Raw genomic sequence first — 24,790 nt, forward strand, 5'->3', positions numbered from 1 at the left:
CCGAGCTTGGGAGGTGGAGACAGGAGGATTGTGCAAGTTCGAAGCCAGCCACGCGCGGCTTAAGAGACCCTGTTTCAAAAATATAAAATAGGTCTGGGAGTGTAGCCCAGAGGTAGAAGGGCTTCCAGGAACCCCAGTACCACCAAATAATAAAATAAATAAATAAATACTAATAAACAGGGCTGGGGGTTTAGCTCGGAGGTAGAATGTCCCTGTGTTCCATCCCCAATACTACAAAAAAAGAAAGAAGAAAAAAGAATAGAAAGTTAAACATTGAAAATAAGAGTTTGGGGAAATTTCAAAGGAGGGAATCACCAACCAGGTTATTAACGGCTTTAATCAGCAACCCGGCACCTTCGCTGGCTGTGGGGTAGTCCTGGAAGAGTCATGGGTAGTCCTGATGGCCCGCTGAGTCACCAAGGCGGGGAAGGGGGTAGAAAGTCCCGAGTTTTTAAGGGGGGTTGGGGGTGGGGCTAAGTGTGGGAACACTGATTCTTTAGCACTCTGGAGCCTCGTGATGCTTGGGATCTGCTTCGTGATGCCTGGGATCTCACAATGCCTGGGATCTTGCAGCACCTGGATTCTCACGATATCTCCACTTCTAGTTTCCAGGGTTCTGCCTCCTATCCTCCGTTCAGGGCCATGTGAGGGGAGGGGGGACTCAACCTAATGTACTGGTATTGGGAAGAGGGTTTAAAATGTATTAATGTGTCAATACTGGGAAAGATGTCCAATCTTGAAATATGTCTTCTTTACTAAGAAAGCCAGGGTTAGCTAACATGTCCTTGCATTCCTAAGAACAATTTAACATATTTTGGGGGAGAAGACGAAAGGTAAAAGCCTGTGTCTGGAGACAGAGATGCCTCCCCCTCCGGCCATAAATCTGGGCCTGTGTTTGGAGACAGAGATGTCTCCCCCTTTAGGCCATAAATTCGGCTGGAGAGATAACAGAAGCAGAGCCGGGGTTGGAGATAAGGAGTAACATGATCTCCAAAATCAGAGAGACCTGCTGGACTTAGACAGGTTAAAAACTCAGTAAACTGGAGTTCATTGGTATTTTCATTCGAATTGCCCCCCTGTGCCCCGCTCCGGCACAGGGCTGTAACTATTGAAAGGGTCCAAGAATTGCCCACCAACCCAAATACCGAAGGACTCACAAGAGATGTAAAAATGCAAGCGAGGTTTATTGTCCCGGCTAGCCAGGGGTCGAAACCTCTCCCTCCTCCACACTCTGAATTTTATAACCTTATGAGGGAGTGGTTACACGCAAGGGAGTGGTTACACACGTCAGAGCCCGCCAAAAGTTTGAGCCCGCCAACCTTAGAATACAACCAATCAGATACAAGGACAAACAAGTACAACCAATAATTTTAAAACATGCATCCACATATGTCAGAGCCTGCTAAGGACTGCTTATCTCCCTTATGGTATATGTTCGTTCCCTAGGGCTGTCTTTCCCACCCACCTAGGCTGGGCCAGGCTTATCTCTGCACTGGAGATTCTGCCTGGAGAGCAGATTAGCCTGGCCTTGTTTGCTGATCTAGCTCAGAGATATGGGGATGGGGTCCCATTTACAAAGACCTTGGTCGGCAAGCTGGAGATTAGAGACTTTGACCTTGTGGGTCCTACCCTCGTCCTTGAATCCTGCAACCTGGGCCACTGGGCTTATGGATCTTCACTCTATTTCCAATCCTACCTTACTTCTATATCTTGACTTTATATTTTAATATCTTATTTCTAATCCTAATATGGAAGAAGACTTCTCTAGTTAACTTCTCATATTGGGGGGAAAGTGCTTCTTCCAGCCTGCTTTCCAGCACCCCTACACTATCTCTATATTTCTATCTTTTTAATAAACTTTTTTAAATCTTCAGCAGCTGTCCAAGCGATGAATACTTATTCTTAGCTTAGGACAAGAATCCACGGTTTTTCTGTTTGTCTGTCTGGGTGGTGGTGGGGGGGTACTTTTCCACACACACACCACGCACCTTTCCCCCCCAACCTATCCCCCGCAACACTATCAGAGAGGTGTAGCTGGGCATGGTGGCACATGCTTGTAACCCCAGTACTTGAGAGACTGAGACAGCAGGATCATGGGGTTGAGGCCAGCCTCAGCTACTTAGTGAGGACATCTGCAACTTAGTGAGAACATGTTTCAAAATAAAGGATAAAAAATAGGGCTGGGTGTTGCAGGGGATAGGTTGGGGGGGGGGGAAGGTGTGTGGTGTGAAATAATCCCCCCCACCACCAGACACACAGAGACAAACAGAAAAACCGTGGATTCTTGTCCTAAGCTAAGAATAAGTATTCATCGCTTGGACAGCTGCTGCAGATTTAAAGAAGTTTATTAAAAAGATAGAAATATAGAAATAGTTACAGCCCTGTGCCGGAGCAAGGCACAAGGGGGCAATTCGAACGAAAATGCCAACAAACTCCAGTTTCCTGAATTTTTATCCTGTCTAAGTCCAGCAGGTCCCTTTGATTTTTGGAGATCATGTTACACCTTATCGCCAGCCCCGGCTCTGCTTCTGTTATCTCTCCAGCCGAATTTATGGCCTAAAGGGGGAGACATCTCTGTCTCCAAACACAGGCCCAGATTTATGGCCTGAGAGGGAGGCATCTCTGTCTCCAGACACAGGCTTTTACCTTTCATCTTCTCCCCCAAAATGTGTTAAATTGTTCTTAGGAATGCAAGGACATGTTAGCTTAACCCTGGCTTTCTTAGTAAAGAAGACATATTTCAAGATTGGACATCTTTCCCAGTATTGACACATTAATACATTTTAAACTCTCTTCCCAATACCAGTACATTCCCCCCTCTGTCTAGTAACTTCCTGACATCTGTCAGGCCAATGATAGATACAGAAAATATAGTGTGACATCTATAATTTTACAAACATTTAACATGAGCCCAGTTTTCATCTATGTCACCCCATTATGATTACATACATACATGTACCCCTAGCAAAGGAATCAGGGCGATGACTCATCGAGCTGCTTCGAGCTGAACAGGGGCGATGTAATGGGGCCCCGGTTTAGGGTACATATGTATGAAATTGGCATGGGGAGATCAGATGGGTCCATGTCGCGTGTGTCTATGACGAGTCAAAGGCCTCGGTAGATGTCTGCCAGGTTTTGTCTGTCAGAAAGCTTTGATTCTATGAGATAATATTTATGATACAGGTTAATAACATAGCATTTAAATGAGAAATTAAAACTGCTTTGTTGACTTATCACACACCTTTTGCAATGTGCTTTAATCTTTTTGTTTTATCCTGTTTTTTACTTTTCCCATCTGAGACAATTTTGGGATAAAACTTATAACCAAACAAATTCCATCCATGCTTTATACCTTGCTTTAACCCTCTAACCTTTTATCTGGTCCTTTGTTTCCCTTAGGGACAACCTTAGGACAAGCCTCACAACATGCTTTTTTAGTTTCACAAAACCTTCTTTTTCTGTATTTACCAACATATAAAGAAATATATAGACTTTTTAAATCTGTCTTTTGTTGTTACATACAAGCAAACCCAAAAAGAGCATATATTTAATGTTGTTCACATACCAGCAATCAAAAAAAAAACATTTAAAAGACTTAAGTGTTACTTTAAACCTCATGAAGTTAAGAGCCTTTTAAAGCATTGCATTTAACATTTTTTTAACTCAATTGAAGTATAGATTACATGGAAAAATAAGACAGTAGATAAATATCACTACCACCTTAAAACCGTAATTTTGCAAAAGGAGTAATATTAAAGACACTGTATATTTTATTTGACCACACACCTTAAAACTGTTGTAAATTACCACAGAAATTTATGACATCATAAAAGCATCCCTAGTGTCTTAAAACATTGATTGTGTTAAAGAAAATAACTTTATTTAATCACCTTTTACAGGAGTCTAATTGGACAACTTTCTGAAGTAACCATTTTAGCTAAGACTGATTGAGATAAAAATATCTTTGAGCAATAACTTTAGTGTAACCAGCAAAAGAAAAAAATTTTTTTTTTTTTTTTTTTTTTTTTTTTTGTTATCAGAGGAGCTGAATTTCCTGGTGTGGCTAAGAACGTAGAATGGAAGGTCATTCTAAACACCTCTGCAGGCTGAGTAAACAGATGGCTCAGGGCTGGTCTGTAAAGACTCCCACCCTGGCTAAGCTTTTGGTCCTTGGGCCAGGAAAGAAGGACACTGCCTCAGATCTGGCCTCCGGGATTTCACTGCGTGATCGCCTAGGGCTCTTTTTGTTAACTCAGGTGGTTGTAAGCGGGAGGACTCACTGGGAACGTAGGTCTGAGGACCCCAATTCCCTCCGGAACTGGGGGCGCTCAGCCGTTTAATGGTCCCCCTTTGCACTGTGAGCCAGGCCTCAGAGGGCCCTTATGGCCTCCTGGTTGAGAGCATTTTTTACAGAGTTGCGCTTGCTTTTCCACCTTAAACAGACTTGAGCCTAGGCTTTTGTGAGCAGCCAGAATCCTTAAATGGCTTTTGTCCATCTATCTTTTCCTTTTCAAGTCTCTGTTAAACCAAATTGGCAACCTGAAGTATTAGTCTGTCTGAGGATGGCCTTCCCTTCTACTGGGAATTGACTAATAACGTTAGCATCTATTCTTTTGAGTAGGTGTTATAGCCTTATATTTAATCCTCATGAAAGAACTGCATGTGGACAGATCGAACTGTGAACTTTCCTCTTCTCCAGGCCCGCAGGCAAAACCGATTGGAAACTAATCTGGCAGCACTAGGACCCTGCGGATCCCAGGCTGCTAAAGCTGCACCTGCAATGCACTGGCTTTACCTTGGTTAGGCTCAAGAATTTTTGCCTTTTGCGAGTTGTTCCTTTCTAGCAAGGGGCTGGGGTCTACAAGTGGCACTGCCAGTTCCCCTGTAGGAATATTCCGTCTATCCTCTGATTCCCATTTGTGAAGGCCGCAAAATAATCATCCCCTACTGCTTTAGCCTCTTTATATATCCTATCTCTTTCTATAGACGTCAGAGTTTGTTCAAGAAGTAATCTAACATTTCTCCAAGTAAGATCATACAACGAACTGAGTAACTTGAATGCCTTTATGTAATGGTCAGGGTCAGTAGTATAATTTCCCAAGTCCTTTTTAATTTCTTTCAATTCTGCTAGCGAGAAAGGCTGATGGACTCGCTTGGACCTGTTTTTCCCCCCTCCTACCTTTACAAGAGGAAACATTCCTCCTTGCCCCTGAGCCTCGGGCACCCCCTGGGTCTCCCGCATATCAGAGTTGCTACCCTGAGGTGGAGGGGCCTTCGTCTGGTTTGATCCCTTGGGCATGAGAGGGGGTCCTGTGGCTCCTATAAGGCCCTCTTCATGATTGTTCTGTCCCATTTGTGCTTTAGATTCTGTTTTAGCCAAAGCTGCCACAATAGCCTCAACCTTGCACCTTTTAAGTAACTCTGGGTGTTCCCGTAAGTAGAAAAACAATTGAAGATAAGCTATCTCTGTCCATTTACCCTCTTTTCTACAGAATAGGTCCAATTGCCTTAAAGTATTGTAATTGAGACTTCCCTGTGGGGGCCACGTGTCTTCGTCCCCTAGCGCATACTGCGGCCATACTTGGGTGCAAAAAAATATGAGAGCTTTCTTCTTTAGCATCTTAGGGTCACACTTCTCCCAATTTTGGAGAACACATGCGAGTGGAGATCCGGATTTCACCTTGGAGTGCTGGGAACCCATCTGAGAGGGAAAAGGGTGTGGTTTAGTGTCCTGTCTGAGCGGAGGTCGTCCCCTCCTCCCCCAGAGCTGTGCACTCAAACCGAAACATCCCGGCGTTTAGGACATGCTTGGAATCTCATTTTACGACAGAGAAGCATACGGTGCGCAGAAGGTTGTCCTTCTGACCCTGCACCCTGTGAAAGTGGGGGCCTAGAGGGTGGCCTCATTTCCCACGCTTTGCTGCCCACCGGGAGGGTCTTAAATGGGAAGAGGCTTTGCCACCCTTTCCCCTTGCCCATATTCCCCTGTCCGATCGAGCTGCTTGGCCCGTTCTCTGTCCGATGAGACTTCCTGTCCTAAAGCCATGGGTACAGCTGTGGACGTCCAGCTGTCCCATCCGTGGAGAAGCACGGGGCAGTACCTTCCACCAACCGAAATGGATATGGAGATTTAGCCCCCTTACTCCTGTTCCATTTCCCGCACTTTCACAGTGCCCCCCTTTTCCCAATGGGGTGTCTACTGCCATTTTTCACCAAAAAAAATGGTCTTCCTACTGTGTTTTCCTGTATTCACTTCACTCATTCAAGGCCTAAAATCCCCACGCCGGCCAGCGGCTGGGCGTTGCCTTTCTTTGATCTGCCTCCTCAGAGGGCTTTTCCATGCAAATTGAGCTTTCCCTGCCTGTTGAATGTCAAACAATTCCTGCTGAGTGCTGCAGTCACCTCGCAGACTTGCCTGACTGAAACTTTTCTTTTTGACCTCTTGAAAAAACTTAACCCTCCATGCTCTGAAATTTAGAACTATTACACGTGGCTCCAGTTGCCAATGGCAACGTTATCTAGATGTCGACGCTTAACCCTCCATGCTCTGAAATTTAGAACTATTACAGGTGGCTCCAGTTGCCAATGGCAACGTTATCTAGATGTCGACGCGCTAGCTTATCTCCCTAGAATCTGTTTCAAACTACAGAAAAAAAAAACTACCATTCACTAGCTTGAGTCTCCTGGTTGGAGAGCTTTCTCAGGGTGGGCCATGGGCATTTTAGATTTAACTTTGTATAGGGATTTTAACCGTGTCCCATCCATGATGTGGGCCTAATAGATGGGCACTCATTGGGCCTGACAAGACAATAGCGGTTTCCGAGAAGCCTCAATAAGGACCAAGCACTGGCCCTGCACCCCCTACGTGGGCATAGGCAGCAAAGATCTTACCCCCGTAGGGTGCGGATCTCAGATCGCGTACTGGCCGCCACTAAGCCTTGTAGTAGGCCGGGAGGAGGTTCTCAGTCCTCTATCGTCCCCTACACTATTTAATGGGAAATTTTCCCTTCCCCTGGAGATTCTGCCGTAGCTAGGCCGTGGCAGGGGGGTCTCCATGGTTCCAGAGAGTTCATTGGCGCCGGCAATCCAGTCATCCTCTGAGATCTGGTCCCATTTTAGGGAAGGTTACTGACCTTCAAGATGCAGTGGCTTTAGAACCACCATCGGCTGGAGTCACCTGCAGCTGTAGATATCCCCACGTTGGGCGCCAAATATGTTGCAGGGGATAGGTTGGGGGTGAAAGGTGTGTGGTGTGAAATAATCCCCCCCACCACCAGACACACAGAGACAAACAGAAAAACCGTGGATTCTTGTCCTAAGCTAAGAATAAGTATTCATCGCTTGGACAGCTGCTGCAGATTTAAAGAAGTTTATTAAAAAGATAGAAATATAGAAATAGTTACAGCCCTGTGCCGGAGCAAGGCACAAGGGGGCAATTCGAACGAAAATGCCAACAAACTCCAGTTTCCTGAATTTTTATCCTGTCTAAGTCCAGCAGGTCCCTTTGATTTTTGGAGATCATGTTACACCTTATCGCCAGCCCCGGCTCTGCTTCTGTTATCTCTCCAGCCGAATTTATGGCCTAAAGGGGGAGACATCTCTGTCTCCAAACACAGGCCCAGATTTATGGCCTGAGAGGGAGGCATCTCTGTCTCCAGACACAGGCTTTTACCTTTCGTCTTCTCCCCCAAAATGTGTTAAATTGTTCTTAGGAATGCAAGGACATGTTAGCTTAACCCTGGCTTTCTTAGTAAAGAAGACATATTTCAAGATTGGACATCTTTCCCAGTATTGACACATTAATACATTTTAAACTCTCTTCCCAATACCAGTACACTGGGGGTGTAGCTTGGAGATAGAATGCTCCTGGGGTTCAATCCCCAGGGTCATGGGAAAACACAATAACTTCTTGGTTCTTGGCTTCTGTAGAAAAGTAATTTCAGCATGCGCCAGTCAGAGATAAAGGCAGAGGTTTCAATTAAAGTAAAGATACATGTTCAGGGGAAATTCTGGCCATCTTGAAAAGCATGAAAGTTTCAAGGGCATGAGAGAGGCAGGCTTGAAAGGACCTAGAGTGCGGGCTGGGCTGAGTGGAGGTTTGGACTTTCACCTCTGGGAATCAATGGGTAGTGGCTGGGTAGTATCAGATGTAGTCCCTCCTAAGGATCTTTTGTTGACGAAGCGTCTTAAGAATCTCAGGTGAAAAGCCGGACATGGTGGCACATGCTTATAATCCAGTATTTGGGAGGCTTAGACAAGAGGATTGCAGGTTCTCTGCCAGCCTCAGCTACTTAGGCCCTTTGCAACTTAGTAAGACCTTGTTTCAAAATAAAGAAAAAATAGGGCTGAGGGTAGCTAAATAAAAAAATCGCTCAGAGGTAGAATGCCCCTGGGTTCCATTCCCAGTACTAAAACAAACAAACAAAAAAACTCAGGTGGGAAAAAGGGCCATTGTGATTAAGGATGTGGGCTCACCGAGACTTCTGCCTAAGGTACACCCTCTAGGAGTTAGACATTATGACCGTTCCAGATTTTAAAACTATTTTCCTTTCTAATTTGTCCCCTTTCTACCTAAAAATTTATTTTTCTATCCTACCTCACTAATACCGCAGGGGGCGGGGAGTGGAGGAGAAGGCTGGAGGAGAAGGCTGGAAATCAGATTCCTCCCATCTATTCTTTTTCCCCCATTGGGATATTTCATCTGTATGTATTTATTGCTTTTTTTGGAAGCAAAATCTCAGGATTTTTCCTCTTTTTTTTTTTTTTTTTTTTTTTTTTTGCAGTACTGGGGATGGAACCCAGGGGCATTCTACTTCTGAGCTACATCCCCAGCCCTATTTTTTATTCTTTATTTTGAAACAGGATTCACTGAGTTGCACGGGTCCTCACTAAGTGGTAGCTGAGGCTGTCCTCAAATTGTGATCCTCCTGTCTCGGCCTTCCAAATACTGGGATTACAAGCATGTGCCACCACGCCTGGCTAGTATAATAATTTTAAAAGAGTAGATGTAGGTCTCAAATTGATTCTGAAATAACTTTATGCAGCTTATAAAGAAACATGAAAACTAATTGTGTGTCTCCCCTCTCTGCTCTCTTCCATATTTTCAATATACAATATACTGCCCTCTCCCAGTATTTATAATACTGTTTTTAGCCTTAACCATATGCATTTGTCTTCCCAAACAACTATAAGTTTCTTTCTTTTTTTTTTTTTTTTTTTTTTTTTTTTTGCGGTACTGGGGATTGAACTCAGGAGCATTCTACCTCGGATCTACACCCCCAACCCTATTTTTTATTCTTTATTTCAAAACGATCTCACTGAGTTACAAAGGGCCTCACTAAATAGCTGAGGCTGTCTGCAAACCACAATCCTCCAGTCTCAGCCTCCCAAATACTGGGCTTACAAACGTGTGTCACCATGTGAGTTTTAACAACTAAGTTTCTTGGGACACCAACTGTCTAAGTCATCTTTTAATCTCCTGCCTCTAGCATCATATCTGGAAAATAAAGATCAATGACTATTCAATAATACTACTGGAATTGTAGTCTGACCCAAGTGTGGTGGCTCATGCTTGTAATCCCAGTATGTGGGAGGCTGAAACTGGATAATCACTGATTCTCAGCCAACCTCAGCAACTTAGTGAGGCTCTCTGCAACTTAGTGAAACCTTATTTCAAAATAAAATAGGGCTGGGATTATAGGTCAGAGGTAGAATACCCCTCCAAACTTAGTACCACAAAAAGAAAGGATAAAAGAAAGAAGAAAAAAAAGAGTGTTCTGTATTTATTAGCTGCTATAGCAAAACTAATTCCTGATCTCCAAGCCTGGAAGTATGAGGTTGCTAATATACTATCCCTTTAGTCTCAGAATGGTTAAGGAGCTGGTTGTGTTTGTTATGCAGTCTTCCTTGAATGCCCTGCTAGCAAATGCTCACCTATCTCCTCTCAATTAGCCAAATCCTACCCATCCTTTATGGTTCAAGTCAGCTTAATTCTTACCTTTTCCCACAGTCTTTCTCCAGGACTGGAGCCCAAGAGACCTCTCCTTCTTCAAGACCACTCACTGAATTCCCAGCAGTGTGACATCACATTTCCTTTACATGTTTTATCCCTTGTTGAGATCTTAACTTCTCAGATTTTGTTGCTAGAAACTGGATCTTATAACACACACACACACACACACACACACACACACACACACGATTAAACCCAGGGACCATCTATCTACAATCCACACCCCAGCCCTTTTTCGTTTGTCTGTGAGTGGTGCTAGGCATTGAAATATGCAGGGGTACTTTCCCAGGCAGCTGTCGAAGATGGCAGAGGGGCAGGTCCTGGTGCAGGATGGCCGAGGCCATCTCCTGGGCCACCTGGCGGCCATCGTGGCCAAGCAGGTACTTCTGGGCCGGAAGGTGGTGGTGCGTTGTGAAGGCACCAACATTTCTGGCAATTTCTACAGAAACAAGTTAAAGTATCTGGCCTTCCTCCACAAGCAGATGAACACCAACCCATCCTGGGGGCCGTACCACTTCTGAGCTCCCAGCCGCATCTTCTGGCAGACTGTACGAGGCATGTTGCCCCACAGACCAAGCGAGGCCAGGCTGCTCTGGACCACCTCAAAGTGTTTGATGGGATCCCACCTCCCTACGACAAGAAAAAGCGGAGGGTGGTTCCTGCTGCCCTCAAGGTTGTGCGTCTGAAGCCTACAAGAAAGTTTGCCTATCTTGGGGGTCTGGCTTATGAAGTTGGCTGGAAGTACCAGACAGTCACAGCCACTCTGAAGGAGAAGAGGAAGGAGAAAGCCAAGATCCATTACCAGAAAAAAAAAAAAATGAGGCTATGGAAGCAGGTAGAAAAGAACATAGAGAAGAAAATTAGCAAGTTCACAGAGGTCCTGAGGACCAACGGACTCTTGGTCTGAGCCTAATAGACTGTTTATGCCTCAAAAAGAAAAAAAAAAAGAGAGAAAATAAAAAAAGAAAAATCCAGGGGTATTCTACCCCTGAGCTACACCTCTATCCCTATTTCATTTCATTTTGTTTGTTTATTGGAAACAGTGTCTCACTGAGCTGCTGAGGAGAACCTGGGTAAATTGCTGAAGCTGGCTTCAAAGCTGCAATCCTCCTATCTTATTTTTTATTTTGAAACAGGGGCTCACAAAATTGCTGAGAGCCTTGCTAAACTCCTGAGGCTGGCCTTGAACCTGTGATCCTCCTGTCTCACCCTCCCAAATTACTAGGATTGCAGTTATGAGTCACCACATCCAGCTTATACCTTTTTAAACACCCCTCAGGACCTTTCCACTCAGCAGTTCATACCATACAAAGTCACTTACACTTAATAAATGTGTTTAGAGGGCAGCAACTAAGTTTAAAAAAAAAAAAAAAAGGCCAGCCACAGCAGGTGCTAGGGTTGTGTTTAAGGGATGAAGTCTCAATAATTTTTGCATTGTCTGGAGAACTTTGTTAAAAAAACAAAAAAGGCCAGGCATGGTGGCGCACGCTTGTAATCCCCGCGCTTGGGAGGCAGAGACAGGAGGATCACGCAGGTTCGAAGCCAACCATGCGCGCTGGCTTAGGAGACCCTGTTTCCAAAATGAAAATGTAAAAAATAGGTCTGGGAGTGTAGCCCGGAGGTAGAAGGGCTTCCAGGAACCCCAGTACCACCAAAACAAACAAAAAAAAAAAAAAAAAAAGAACAATGAGAAAAATTTCCTTGCATCCTTCACACTGCCCGCCTTGGTCTCTGTGGTTACTGCATGAGGCTCATCAGAGATGGCTGGCTTGGTGTGCTGTTGCTGAGCTATCAGGCATTTCTCTGGGTATTGATTTGAAACAGGGTCTCACTAAGTTGCAGAGGGTATGACTAAGTAGTTGAGGCTGTCTACAAACCGTGATCCTCTTGTCTCAGCCTCCCAAATGCTGGGATTACAAGTGTACGCTACTATGCCTGGCATTTGTTTTATTTTACTTTATTTTTTTTGTGGGTCTGAGGATGAAACCCAGGGGCATTCGACTTCCGAGCCACATTCCAGCCTTATATTTTACTCTTTATTTTGAAACAGGGTCTTACTGAGTTGCGGAGGGCCTCATGAGGCTGTCCACAAACAAGTGATCTTTAGGTCTCATCCTCCCGAATTCTGGGATTACTAGCGTGCACCACCACGCTTGGCTCTGGCATTTATTCTTTAATTTGAAATATTTTATTTCTTATTTGGAAACAGGGTCTTGTTAGATTAATGAGAGTTTCACTACTTGCTGAGGCTGTCCTCAAAACTGTGATTCTCAAGTCTCAACCTCCTACGTAGAGGGATTATAAGCATGTGCCATTACACTTGTGTGTGTGTGTGTGTGTGTGTGTGTGTGTGTGTGTGTGTGTGGTGGTACTGGGGTTCATGGAAGCCCTTCTACCTCCGGGCTACACTCCCAGACCTATTTTATATTTTTATTTGGAAACAGGGTCTTTTAAGCCAGCAAGGTTGGCTTCAAACCTGCGCGATCCTCCTGTCTCTGCCTCCCAAGCGCGGGGGGTTACAATCATGCGCCACCACGCCCGGCTCTACAGTTTTTTTTTTAAAACTGGAGTTCTCTTCAGTAAAAATAGATATAAGGCTGGGCATGGTGGCACATGCTTGTAATCCCAGCATTTGGAAGGCTGAGACAGGAGGATCGTGGTTCTCAGACAGCCTCAACTACTTAGTGAGGCCTTCTGAAAAATAGTGAGACTCTGTTTCAAAATAAAGAATAAAAAATAGGGCAGGGGGTATAGCTCGGAGGTCGAATGCCCCTGGGTTTCATCCCCAGACCTGCAAAAAGAAAATAAAAAGAAAATAGATAAAAGAATAAAATAATTATTTGTGTAAAATATGATGTTTTTTCTTTTGAAATGGCATCTCACTATGTTGCTCAAGCTGGTCCCAAACTCTTGGGCTCAAGTACTTCTCTGGCTTCAGCCTCCAGAATAACTGGGACTACAGGTATGCCACCACACTTGGCTAAAGATGTTAAGAATATTTATAAATATAACCTCCAATTACTGAGAACCTCTAATGAACCCTTAAATTAGAACTGGCCTTAAGCGAGTATATTGTTGCATGCCTGTAATCCTAGTACTTGGGAGGCTGAGACAGCAGAATTGCAGGTTCACAGCTAACCTCAGCAACTTAGTGAGATCCTGTTTCAAAATAAATAAAACTAAAATAGAGTTGTAGCTCAGAGGCAGAATGCCCTTAGGTTCAATTCCCAGTACCCCCCAGCACACATACACACATGCAAACGCGTGCGCACACACACACACACATACACATACACACACACGAACTGTTTTCTCTCTTAGGGCAAATATTTGTTTGTTCCTAACAACCACAACAGCACCAGGCACATTATCAGTGCTCAATAAATATATGTAATAAATCAATGGCGGGCACGACGCGCTGAGCTTAAGTGTATACCCCATTTAATCTCAACTGGCTTCCCGTGATCAATCACACAACATACCCAACTTAATGCAATAGGTATTTTTATTCCCACTTTACAAATGAAGAAGAAACTGAAACTAAGAGAGGTTGGATAATTTATCCAAAGACATAGAGACATATAGTTGGTAAGTTAATGGTCTCTTCTTTTTAAAAGCTATTCTCTATCTATCTATCTATCTACCTATCTATCTCTTTGATACTGTAGATGGAACCCTAGAATGTAGGGCATTCTACCTCCAAGCAACACCCCCAGCCCTAGTTTTTATTCTTTATTTTAAAACAGGGTCTCACTGAGTTTTAAAGGGCCTCACTAAGTAGCTGAGGCTATCCACGAACCACGATCCTCCTGTCTTAGTTTCCCAAATGCTGGGATTACAAGTGTACGCTATAACACCCAGCTTTTTTTTTTTTTTTTTAAATACTAGGAATTGAACCCCAGGCTGATTTTATTTCTTATTTGGAAACAGGACTTCACTAAGTAGCTGAGGCTGGCCACAAACCTGTGATCCTCCTGTCTCAGCCTCCCAAGTACTGGGATTAGAAGCATGTACCACCAAGCCTGGCTCAAAGCTTATTCTATTAACCAGGGTTCTATGAATAGAACCTAGTTGGGATGGAATATATGAGAACATTCCATCACCAGGGGAATATCCCAATGGGGTGATCCACACTGATGAATTTCAAATAGGCATTGGTCTGCTGTACATTAAAGGTAATTAATAATAATGTTCCTGTAGAAACAGTCATATGTTTTCTATATATGTATACAACCAATTCTAATTACTGTCATACTTATATTCTATAAAATCATTGAATTAGCAAATACAAATCATTTCTCCTAAGAAGGTTAAATTATTATGAGTTGCTGTCACAAAATTTTTATCAGTTAATCATTATGTAACTTTATTTCATGTATGCTTCTGGTTTATCTGTTTGCTTGTGTTTATTTTTTTATTTTTTATTTTTTTGCGGGTCTGGGGATGGAACCCAGGGGCATTTGACCTCCGAGCTACACCCCCTGCCCTATTTTTTATTCTTTATTTTGAAACCAGGTCTCATTGAGTTGCAGGGGACCTCACTAAGTAGCTGAGGCTGTCTGCAAACTGCGATCCTCTGGTCTCAGCCTCCTGAATGCTGGGATTACAAGCGTGCGCCACCATGCCCGGCTGCTTGTGTTTATTTGAGATGGTATTTCCCTATGTTACCCAGACAGGCTCTAGCAGTCCTCCCACCTCAGCCTCCTGAGTGGCTGCAGGCTCACACCACCATGCCTGGTTTATATTTCTGTTTAAAGACATCTTATTTAATATATGATTGATTAACAATTGAATAACTGAACTCACAGCCAACAGCATGTAACTCATAACTACACAAAGCTTATTCAACACCTACATTTCTCTACAAGGCACATCTCAGCTTTCTGTGCTTGGGAACACTTGATAGCACTCTAACATACATAATGCCACTGAGAAGAGTGGAATTAATAAAACACAAAAATGAGCCGGGTGTGATGGTGCATGCCTGTACTTCCAGTTTTGGGGAGACAGAGACAGGAGAACCACAGGTTCAAGGCTAGCCTCAGCAACTTAGTGAGACCTTGTTTCAAAATAAAAAATAAAATAGAGTTGGGTGTGGTGGTGCAAGCCTGTAATACCAGTACTTGGGAGGCTGAGACAGGAGGGTCTCAGGTTCGCGGCCAGCCTCAGCGACTTAGGCCCTCCGCAACTTAGTGAGATCCTGTTTCAATATAAGGAATCAAAAATTGGGCTGGAGGTGTAGCTTGGAGGTAAAATGCCCCTGGGTTCCATCCCTAGTGACACACACACACACACACACACACACACACACACACACACATCATCATCATCATCATCATCATCATCATCATCATCATCACCATCATAAATAAAATAGGATTGCCGGGCATGGTGGCGCACGCTTATAATCCCAGCATTTGGGAGACTGAGACTGGAGGATCGCAGTTCACGGATAGCCTCAGCTACTTAATGAGGCCCTCTGCAACTCAGTGAGACCCAGTTTCAAAATAAAGAATAAAAAATAAGGCAGGGGCTTTAGCTCGGAGGTCGAATGCCCCTGAGTTCCATCCCCAGACCCGCAATAAATAAATAAATAAAACAGGACTGGGGTGTAACTCAAAGGTAGAAGCTCCCTCGGTTCAATCCCCAGTACCAAGAAAAGCATAAAAAGCACAAAAATGTGATAAAATGACACTAAATACTAAATAGACCATAAGAAGTACACTCGTTTTATTTATTTGTTTGTTTGTTTATTGCGGGTCTGGGGATGGGACCCAAGGACATTCAACCTCCGAGCTACACCCCCTGACCTATTTTTTATTCTTTATTTTGAAACAGGGTCTCACTAAGTTACAGAGGGCCTCACTAAGTAGCTGAGGCTGCTCACAAACCACGATCTTCCAGTCTCAGCCTCCCAAATGCTGGGATGACAAGCGTGTGCCACAATGCTCGGCAGAAGGACACTTGTTTTATTTTTTATTATTTATTTATTTTTCTTTTGCTGGTCTGGGGATAGAACCCAGAGGCATTTGACCTCCAAGCTGCACCCCCTGCCCTATTTTCTATTCTTTATTTTGAAACAGGGTCTCACTAAGTTGCAGAGGGCCTCACTAAGTAGCTGAGGCTGTTCGCAAACCATGATCTTCCAGTCTCAGCCTCCTAAATGCTGGGATTACAAGCATGTGCCACCACGCCTGGCAAGAAGGACACTTGTTTTAAGCATGAGAGCTGAAACAGGAAAGCAGAGAGTTGCCATATTTAACCTCAGCAGGCAGTGTGAACATCAAGACACTCAAATTTTTTGCTGCTCTGTACATGTCTCTGATAGACTGTGAAAGTGCCTCCAGTATTGATTCATGGTAACATACATTTTAGTGAGTGGGAAAACTTGCAAAAATGGATTCCACAAATAATTAAGATCTATTATACTTGCATGCTTAATATTTTCAAATCTGTTTCCAAGGAGAATTTATGCATATAATTTATCTCTATGTAAGAGATTATAAAACTGGATGAACTAGCTGCCAACATTGGCCTCTCTTTCTTCCTTCCTCCCTCCATCCCTCCCTCCCTCTCTTTCTTTCTTTCTTTCTTTCTTTCTTTCTTTCTTTCTTTCTTTCTGTCTTTGTTTTTGTCTTTCTTTCTTTCTTCTTTTGTGGTACTGGGTATGGAATCCAGGGGCATTCTACCTCTGAGTTACACCCCCAAGTCCTGATTTTTATTCTTGCTTTTAAAACAGGGTCTCACTGAGTTGCAAAGGGCCTCACTAAGTAGCTGAGGCTGATCCTCCTGCCTCAGTCACCCAAGTACTGAGATTACAAGTGTGGGACACCACACCCGGCTCGAAATTGGCTCGTTTCTAATGTCACATATTGAGCCAACTTCATAGGCTCGAGACTTTAGTCACAAGGGACCCATGAGCAGAAAGGCCTTACACATGGCTTACCACTGTCAACCTCTTGAAAGTCTCAACTGTTGTTTTTTATTTTTATTTTTTTATTTTTTGCTTTGCTTTGTTTTGTTTTGGGTATTTGAAATTGAACCTGGGCGCATTCTACCTCTGAGCTAGGTTGCTGAGAATCTCACTATTTGCTGAGGCTGTGCTCAAACCTGTGATTCTATCTCAGCCTCCTATTACTGGGACTATAGATGTGCACACATACCGAGCTTGCCTCAACTGTTTTTTCAAAAGGGGTCCAGCGTTTTAATTTTCACTGGGCCCCACAGATTATAGAGTCAATTTTTATCACAGGAGTAAATCGATGAGTAAGTGCAGAGACAAGAAAATACTACTTATTTAGAAAATTGAGCAAATTCTTTTTTTAAAAAAAATAGTAAATTAAAGCTGAGCATGGTGGTACATGCCTGTAATCTCAGTACTTGGGAGGTTGAGACAGGAGGATCCTGGGTTCAGAGCCAGCTTCAGCAACTTAGTGAGACCCACAACAATTTAGTGAGACCCTGTTTCCAAATAGAGTTGGGAAGCTGGTGGCGCATTACTTATAATTCCAGCATTCGGGAGGCTGAGACTGGACGATCGCAGTTCGCAGGCAGCCTCAGCTATTTAGTGAGGCCCTTTGCAATTCAGTGAGGCCCTGTTTAAAAAAAAAAAAAAAAAAAAAGAGCCGGGCATGGTGGTTGTAATCCCAGCACTTGGGAGGCTGAGACAGGAGGATCGCACAGGTTTGAAGCCAGCCTCAGCTATTTAGGCTCTCAGCAACTTAGTGAGACGTTTCCAAATAAAATATAAACTAGTTCTGGGAGTGTAGCCCGAGAGTAGAAGGCCCATGAGTTCCATCCCCAGTACCACACACACACACACACACACACACACAAAGATTGAACCCAGGGGCATTCAACCTCTGAGCTATACCCCCTGCTCTATTTTTTATTCTTTATTTTGAAACAAGGTCTCACTATGTTGCAGAGAGCCTCACCACATAGCTGAGGCTGTCCACAAACCAAGATCTTCCCATCTCAGCCTCCCAAATGCTGGGATTACAAGCGTGTGCCACTACGCCTGACTTTTTTTTTTTTTTTATAATTTTGAAACAGAGTCTTACAAAGTTGTAGAGAGTCTCCTCATTAACTTGCTGAGGCTGCCCGGAGACCTCCTGTCTTAGCCTCCCAAGTACTGGGATTAACACACACCAGCCTCCCCTCTTAGCTGCCATATCTGAGTGCTTATGGGAAATTCTTTAGATCCTTTAGTCTCCTGCCGGGTTTGCCACTTGTCCCATCCACAGCCCAGTTTTGCCAGGGCAATGAGGCAGGTTGTGGAAAGGCCAAAGAAAGTGCTCGGAGATGAGTGGGAGGCATGTAGTTCAGCAGGGAAAGCTTACAAGGGATCTATCTATAGGCAAGTGTGCCAAGAAGAGTTCAGTGGCAACAGGAGACAGAGTACACCTCTGCTACTCATGGTGCTTAGCCAGGTGGCCCCTCCTCTCCTTCGTGGTGTTTTGTTTTGTTTTGTTTTTCGGGTCTGGGAATGGAACCCAGAGGCATTTGGCCTCCGAGCTACACCCCCTGCCCTGTTTTTTATTCTTTATTTTGAAACTGGGTCTCACTAAGTTGCAGAGGGCCTCACCAAGTAGCTGAGGCTGTCCATGAACTGTGATCCTCCAGTCTCAGCCTCCCGAATGTGGGATTACAAGCGTGCGCCACCACGCCCGGCTTTCCCTCGTGGTGTTTTGTCTGGCTGTGGCCGGCTGGGCAGGTGACAGGTGCTCTAGCTCCTCTCTCATCTCCACTCAGAGAGGGATTTGGTACGTTGGGCTGCAGAAGCAGTGACCTTCTCAGCATCAGTGTGATTAGTTTGCTTGTATGTCCAAGGTCCTGGGGAGCATGCAAGAAAGCTTATACTTCTGTAGATACTACTAATTAGCCTTAGTTCCCTGTGTACATAAGAGAAAGAATATCCTTCAAGATAATATTTATCTGGACTGTTTGGTCCAGGTTTGTTCTCATTGTTCCCTTAATTTGGCTTAGTTTGTGGGAACAGAAAGGTGACATTCAGGGACATGGTGTTTTACTATCCTCTTTTTCTTTAGGGACAATTCAGCCTGGAGTACTGGTTTTGAGAAAAATAGCATTTCTTGTTTCTCCTACTTCTAAAATTTTGGGAGCTGACCCAAGGTTAACAATCCCCAGGCAGATGCCAAACCCAGCCAGAGCCTCCACCTGGAAGAGTTCTCAGGTGAGCCCCGCCTAAATCAGCCAGTCCACTGCCGAACAGGAGAGTAAAGGTTATTGTTGCAAGCTGAGTTTTGCGGTATTATTATGGCAGTAACTGCCTGAGCCAGTTCTTTACCAAGTTTCAGAAAATCTCAGTCCTTTGCGTGGCTCTGGAAAAGGGTAAGGAACAAAAAGTCCGGTTTCACTCTCCTCAAAGCATTTATCTCTTTTCAGGTACCACTATTTTCTTTCTGTTTTTTTTTTTTGTTTGTTTGTTTGTTTTTGTTTTTGTTTTTTTGTTTTGTTTTGTTTTGTACTGGGGATGGAACCTAGGGGCTTTCTACCTCTGGGCTACACTCCCAGAACTTATTTTTATATTTTGTATTTGGAAACAGGGTCTCACTAAGTTGCCAAGAACCTCATTAAGTAACTGAGGCTGGCTTTGAACCTGTGAAATCCCCATCTCAGCCTCCCAAGTACTGGGATTACAAGCATGTGGCACCATGCATGGTTAGGCATGATTATTTTCTTTTATCTTCTGTGTGTGTGTGTGTGTGTGTGTGTGTGTGTGTGTGTGTGTGTAGTGCTAGGGATTGAACCCAGGGCATTCTACTTCTGAGCTACACCCCAAGTCCTATTTTTTATTCTTTATTTCTTGAAACAGGGTCTCACTAAGTTGCAGAGGCCTCACTAAGTTGCTGAGGCTGGCTGAAAACCTGAGATCCTCCTGTTTCAGCCTCCCAAGTACTGGGATTACAGGCATGCACCATCACCCCCAGCTTGCCTTTTACACACACATACACACACACACACACACACACACACACACACACACACACACGGTGCATGTAGTTTCATATCATAATGTAGTTCAGAGTGATACGGACCTACATGCACACCATACTTGGCGAGCTTCCCCTGGCTCCCTGATTGCCTTTAGGAGTTCTTTTTTTAGTTATTTAACTTTAAATTCTTCACTGTAATCTAAGTATGGATGTTTTAAAATCCTGACTGACTAAACTGGGCGTGGTGGTGCATGCTTGTAGCTTGTAATCCCAGCATTCAGGAGGCTGATCGCGGTTCGCGGGCCTTAGTGAGGCCCTCTGGAACTTAGTGAGACCCTGTTTCAAAATAAAGAATAAAAAATAAAGTAGGTGGTGTAGCTTGGAGTTTGAATGCCCCTGGGTTCCATTCCCAGACCCACAAAAGAAAAAAAAATTCCTGACTGTCATTCCTTGAGTTCCTTGAAGCTCTGGACTGATATCACTCACCTGCCCTGCCTATTTTGCAACAATCTTCTCAAACCCACCTCTACCTCCTTCTTGCTTTCTGAAACTCTCATTCCACGTAGGGAGACCTTACTGTGTGCAATGTTGAAACTGAATCAGGGGTTGAGGGTCCAAAGGAGGTAAACACCAGCCAAGTTATTAAAGGCCTCTTTGACTAATCCGCACCTTCTGGTGAGATCTGCCGATCTGCCGACTGTGGGGGAAGGAACCAATGATGGAGCAGCAGAGCCACATGGTCAGCAGAATCATGTGGCAGAGAGGAAGTATGAATATGTATAGCGGGAGGTCTTGGGGTGGAGATAGCAGCGTGGGAATGCTGATTCTCTTATGACATCTGGAGTCTCACGGCACCTGGAGTCTGTCTCGCGATGTCTGTAATCTCATTACACGTGGAGTCTCACAACATCTCTGCTTCTGGCTTCAGGGGTTCCGTCTCCTGTCCCTGTTTGGAGTCCCATGGGGGAAGGGAGGGACCCGACCTATCACTGTGTCCTTCAACTTTCTTATATTTCCACCTTTTTCCTGTGCTGCTTTCAGGATAATTACTTTTCATCTCTATTTGGTTCTCTAATTCTCTTTTTTGCTAAATCCATATTTGCTGCTTAGTCTATATGGAAAAATTTAAATTTATTTAATAACTTCCAAAATATCTAAGCCGGGCGTGGTGGCGTAAGCTTGTAATCCCAGCATTTGAGAGGTTGAGACCTGAGGATCACGGTTTGTGGACAGCTTCAGCTAGTTAGTGAGGCCCTCTGCAACTCAGTGAGATCCTGTTTTGAAAGAAAGAATAAAAAATAGGGCAGGGGGTGTAGCTCAGAGGTCAAATGTTCCTGGGTTTCATCCCCAGACCTGCCCCCCCAAAAACATCTAGATATTTCTCTTTTTGTTTGTTTCTTTGTTTCCTGAAGAGTTGCAAACTTGGGTTTTTGTTGCTTTAAAAGTGATATGCTGGAAGAAGAGGTACATCCAGTCTCAAAATGGAGGGCCATGACCCAAAGGAACCAGAGCAGCTGAGGAAGCTATTTATTGGTGGTCTGAGTTTTGAAACGACGGGTGATCATTTAAAAGAACATTTTGAGAAATGGGGCACACTCACGGATTGTGTGGTAATGAGAGACCCCCAAAGAAAGCATTCCAGGGGCTTTGGAGCTGTGATTTACTGTTGTGAAGAGGTGGATGTGGCAATGCGTGGGGCCAAAGAGAGCGGATTCTAGAGAGGATTCTGTAAAGCCTAGTGCCCATCTAATAGTGAAGAAAAGTTTTGTTGGTGATATTAAAGATGATACAGAAAAATATAATTTGAGAGACTACTTAGAAAAATATGGCAAAACTGAAACCATAGAAGTTGTGGAAGATGCCAGGTGTGGTGGTGCACGCTTGTAATCCCAGCATTTGGGAGGCTGAGACAGGAGGATCACGGTTCTCAGACAGCCTCGGCTACTTAGTGAGGCCCTTTGCAACTTAATGAGAACTTCTTTTAAAATAAAGAATAAAAAAATAGGGCTGGGGGTGTAGCTTGGAGGTAGAATGCCCAGTACTGAAAAAAAAAAAAAAAGTAGTTATGGAAGACAGGCAGAGTGGGAAAAAGAGAGGATTTGCACTTGTAACTTGACCCCCCACCTTTTTTTGGTGTGTGTGGTGCTAGGAATTGATCCCAGAGGCATTCTACCTGCAAGCTACACTCCCAGCACATTTATTTATTTATTTATTTATTTATTTATTTATTTATTTATTTTTGCAGGTCTGAGGATGGAACCCAAGGGCATTCACCTCCAAGCTATACCCCCTGACCTATTCTTTTACTCTTTATTTTGAAACAGGGCCTCACTAAGTTGCAGAGGGCCTCACTAAGTAGCTGAGGCTGTCTACAAATTGTGATCCTCCTGTCTCAGCCTCCCAAATGCTGGGATTGCATGCATACACCACCACGCCTGGCTTTATTTTCTTTATTATTATTATTATTATTATTATTATTATTATTATTATTATTATTTTGCAGTACTGGGGATGGAAATCAGGGGCATTCTACCTCTGAGCCATACCCCAGCCCTATTTTCTTTCCTTCCTTTCTTTTGTGGTACTGGGGATTGAACCCAAAGCATTCTACCTCTGAGCTACACCCACAGCCCTATTTTTTATTCTTTATTTTGAAACAGGGTCTCACTGAGTTGCTAAGGGACTCACTAAGTAGTAGCTGAGGCTGTCTGTGAACCCAGATCCTTCTGTCTCAGCCTCTCAAATGCTGGGATTAGAAGTGTGTGCCACCATGCCCACCTTCTTTATTTATTTTTATTTTTATTTTATTTTTGGTGCTCGGGGTGGAACCCAGGGGCTTTTCTAGCTGCGGGCTATATTCCCAGACCTATTTTATAAAGATAATAAAGATTTGGAAATTTTATAAAGATAATAAAGATTCCAAATAAAGATTTGGAAACAGGGTCTAAGTTGCTTTAAGCCTCACTAAGTAGCTGAGGCTGGCTTTGAACCTGTGTGATCCTCCTGTCTCAGCCTCCCAAGCGCTGGGATTGCAAGCGTGCACCACCACGCCCAGCATGCTTCTTTATTTTTTGATAAAGGATATCACTGGATTGCGGAGGGCCTCACTAAGTAGCTGAGGCTGTCTGCGAACCTTGATCTTCCTGTCTCACTTCCCAAATGCTGGGATTGCCAAATGGCTGGCTCTATTCTTTTATTTGAAACAGGGTCTCCATCAGTTGCAGAAGACCTCAGTAAGTAGCTGAAGCTGTCTGTGAACCTGGATCCTCCTGTGTCTGCTGGATCACAAAAAGGTCATGGAGGTGGATCTTGAAACTTTATGGGCTGTAGAGAAAACTTTGGAGATGGTGGAGGTGATTTTGGCTGTGGTAGAATCTTTGGTGGAAGAGAAAGCTATGGTGGTGGAGGTGGTGGCAGCACAGGCAGCTATGGAGAGACCATGGTGGATATAATGGATTCGGAGGTGATGGTGGTAACTATGGTGATGGTCTGGTTATAATAGTCAAGGAGGCTATGGTAGCAGTGGACCAGGATATGGAACCAGGTGGTGGATATGGTGGTGGTGGAGGAGGATATGGAAATTTTGGTGGTGGTAACTATGGTGGTGATGGTAACTATAATGATTTTGGAAATTACAGTGGACAACACCAATCAAGTTATGGAACCATAAAGAGGGGGAGTTTTGGTAGAAGAAGCTCTGACAGTCCCTATGGTGGTTGTGGATCTGGTGTTGGAAGTGGTAGATATGGTAGCAGAAGGATTTATTTATTTATTTATTTATTTATTTATTTGTGGCACTGGGGATGGGAGCCAGGGGCATTCTACCTCCAAGATACACCCCCAACCCTATTTTTTTTTATTATTTTCTTAAAGCAGGGTCTCACTGAATTACAGAGGGCCTCACTAAGTAGCAGAGGGCCTCACTAAGTAGGTGAGGCCGTCCACCAACCACGAGCCTCCTGTCCACCACCACACCAGGCTCAGTGAAGGTTTTAAAAGCAGCAGAAAAGAGCCTGGTATGGTGGCACATGCTTGTAATCCCAGCATTCAGGAGGCTGAGACAGGAGGATCATAGTAGGCAGACAGCCTCAGCTACTTAGTGAGGCCCTCTGCAACTCAGTGAGACCCTGTTTCGAAATAAAGAATAAAAAATAGGGCTGGGAGTATAGCTCAGAGGTAGAATGCCCCTGGGTCCCATCCCCAGTACCAAAAAAAAAAAAAAAAAAAAATACTGGGTTGAAGTGTGGAATTAGGAGCACAGTGGCAGTAGGATTCCTTTGGAGGAGAAAAAGAAAAGGAAATTGTAAATGTGATTGTGAATATCGGTTTCTAAATCAAGCAGGCAACCAATAACATTTTTTCATTTGTTTGCAGCACAAGAGTCACTTGACAGTTGGTTCGTCAGCATAATGGCATCCATAAACAAAACCAGTGAAATCATTAAAAATCTTAAAGTAACCAGACAACGTCTCCTACAGGAGATTAATGAAAAGCGCGAATCCAACTGTTTTGTAGAAAGAAGCAATGAGGTCAGCTTCCTAAGAGTTCAAAAGAGGCATTTCAGTAATGCCCATCAGTCCTTTGGTTTTACCCGTATCAAAGAACCCATTCCTGACAGCGGCAGGAGCTCCTGGGTGGAACTGAGTCTTCATGTTCACAAGGAGAAAAAGCACTTCCCACCAAAAAGTAAGACATTGTAGGATTTCTAACCAATTCATAGAAAGGATTTATAAGAAAATTTAACAAGAATTTCAAGGGTTGAAAGAGGTTCCTAGGTACTGGCCAAGATAGTTTGAGAACAATTTGTCTAAGCCGAATA

General features: G+C 43.9%; 2 pseudogenes across 2 annotated transcripts; both read left to right on the plus strand.

Annotated features, from left to right (window-relative positions):
• The first annotated feature begins 10,314 nt into the window (after positions 1-10,314).
• On the plus strand, positions 10,315-11,005 carry LOC308264959 (large ribosomal subunit protein uL13-like; annotated as a pseudogene). Its single transcript has one exon. The product of its transcript is annotated as a large ribosomal subunit protein uL13-like (transcript).
• Positions 11,006-21,452: 10,447 nt separating this feature from the next.
• LOC308265110 lies at positions 21,453-24,361 on the plus strand (annotated as a pseudogene). The gene is made up of 3 exons: positions 21,453-21,581; positions 23,213-23,765; positions 24,346-24,361. The product of its transcript is annotated as an uncharacterized misc_RNA (transcript).
• Positions 24,362-24,790: the final 429 nt, after the last annotated feature.

The sequence above is a fragment of the Muscardinus avellanarius genome (genome assembly GCF_963383645.1).
Source record: "Muscardinus avellanarius genome assembly, chromosome: 7".
Taxonomy (NCBI): domain Eukaryota; kingdom Metazoa; phylum Chordata; class Mammalia; order Rodentia; family Gliridae; genus Muscardinus; species Muscardinus avellanarius.